Source organism: Trachymyrmex cornetzi, unplaced genomic scaffold (genome assembly GCF_001594075.2).
Source record: "Trachymyrmex cornetzi isolate Tcor2-1 unplaced genomic scaffold, Tcor1.1 scaffold840, whole genome shotgun sequence".
NCBI classification, from domain to species: Eukaryota; Metazoa; Arthropoda; class Insecta; order Hymenoptera; family Formicidae; genus Trachymyrmex; species Trachymyrmex cornetzi.
Window position 1 is genome coordinate 277,984 of NW_017300181.1, and position 2,323 is coordinate 280,306.

The following is a 2,323-nucleotide window of genomic DNA, read 5'->3' on the forward strand; positions in this document are numbered from 1 at the left end:
CGCTTGACGGCTGCATGTATCTGCACCTTTAGCGTACTAACATCGTTGTAAGCGCGTTCTGAATACGGGCCATAATAGAGAATAGACTGCGCGATCTGTGTGTGAAAATGGTCGATAGGAATAAGAGAGAGAGGGACCGTGGCAGACGGCCATTTCTATCTCTTTCCATTCAATGGTGTAATGGGAGAGAGAATGAGAGGGGGATTGGCTGTCTCCCACGGACCTCTCTCTCATTATTGTCGATCACATTTGATAGATTATTCATAGCGTTTTCGGCCCGGCCGGGTTTGCACCAACCTGGGTTGGATCAATGGCGTTTTGTGCTCTCCTATTGGTAGAGCGTGTGACGTCAACCAATAGGAAAGATTAATTCAACCAAGGTTGATGCAAACCCGATCGGGTCGAAAACGCTATTAGATACGGATCGCGCAGTCCATTCTCTATCTTTGGACTCAACTGGAGCGTCTCTAGAGTAGAGAGTCTGGACATACAGCGGAAGTGCTCTCAAAATGGAAGAATATGTGTGTGGACTTTTGTGTGTGTATGTGTGTTTGGTTGGCTGCTGTGTCGTCACGTCGTGTAAGTAAGGTTTTTTTTATTAATATCACATCAATTTGTGATGAGTAATAATAATACATAATATCCGTACAATTTGATATAAAAATGAATCGAGTAATATTATAGTAATATTGTATTGTGTATGAGTAATATTGTACTTTTATAGCATTGTGTTTCATGTGACACATTAAAAAACTGTCATAACATAAAAAATAAAATAATGATACGTTTTATTCGACTTCGACTTCAAATTGAAAATAATAAAAGCCACTTACTGAACAAAGTGTACAATAGTAAAACTATGGCAATGCATGCGACAGTACGATAGTTCAAAGACATTTATTTATAAGCATTATATAATGTAAAAATTTTGTACAAAAAATATATTTTCCAAAAAGTGATTATTTTGTTTGAATAATGAAACTTCCGTCCTTTTACATATGTATTTCTATATTTACTGTATTACGTCACATTGATTACATTTATTGTTGACGATGGAAAACAATAAGCTTGTTCTTTTTAGTTGTATTTTTTGCACGGTTTAACTTTCCACCTTTTTCATACAATGCGAAGAAAAAAAAGAGGAAAGATGAACCGAAATGCAAGAAATGCAAGAAGTTCAATTAAAAACAATGAGCATTATAGTTCACGTCATGTGTACTATTCTAAGGTTCCGTATTGGTGCTGCCATTGTGAGAGCATAAGTCACGTGCACCAATCACGCGGATTCCCGTATGTCCAGACTCTCTACTCTATGGACTCTAGTGGAGTCTCCACTAATTGGACTCACGGATCCGTGAGCGCTCGCTGCTATTGGATAATCTAGAAGAATACACCAATAGCAGCGAGTGCTCACGAATCTGCTCCACAACAGAGTCACATGGAGCGGTTCATGCGATAGCGGAACAAAATTCAACCAATCACGAAGTACTTTTATATTTTTTGCGGAATATCTGTTTCTATTATTACTTTACGATTTGCTACCGCATGAACCGCTTTATGCATGGTCTACAATGGCAGTGGTAGTAGTGGATGAGAGTATAAAAGTAACAAATTGACCAATCACAGTTGAATATGAGAAGAATAATCGACTGTGATTGGTCAATTTCTTACTCTTACAGCCTCATCCATTAAGGCCCGTCTACAATACACGGAGTAAGAAGTAAGAGTAAGAAATTGACCAATCACAGTCGAATGTGAGAAGAATAATCGACTGTAATTGGTCAATTTCTTACTCTAACTTCTTACTCCGTGTATTGTAGACGACGCCTTACTGATACTGTCATTGTAGACCACATATTATGTAACTCCAGCCTCAGATACCTATGAGGTGTATTTACCGCGTATCCCGTAACCGCGTAACCAATCAGAAGCGATCCGCTGTTGTGATTTCGTGTTTTACTGATTGTTGATTGGTTACGCGGTTACGCAATACGCGGCAAAACGCTTCATGGGACTCCATCCTCAGGCTGGATACCCATGAGGTGTATTTACCGCGTATCGCGTAACCGCGTAACCAATCAGAAGCGATCCGCTGTTATGATTTCGCGTTTTACTGATTATGGATTGGTTACGTGGTTACGCGATACGCGGCAAATACGCTTCATGGGACTCCACTCTCAAGGCCGCAGCACACACTCTTGCATAACGCATAATGCATAGTGCATAAGCGAATCAACTAATCAGAATCTTTCCTTTCCTCCCATTCCATGGAAAAGAAGAATTTTTATTGGTTGATTCCTTTATGCACTATGCATTATGCGTT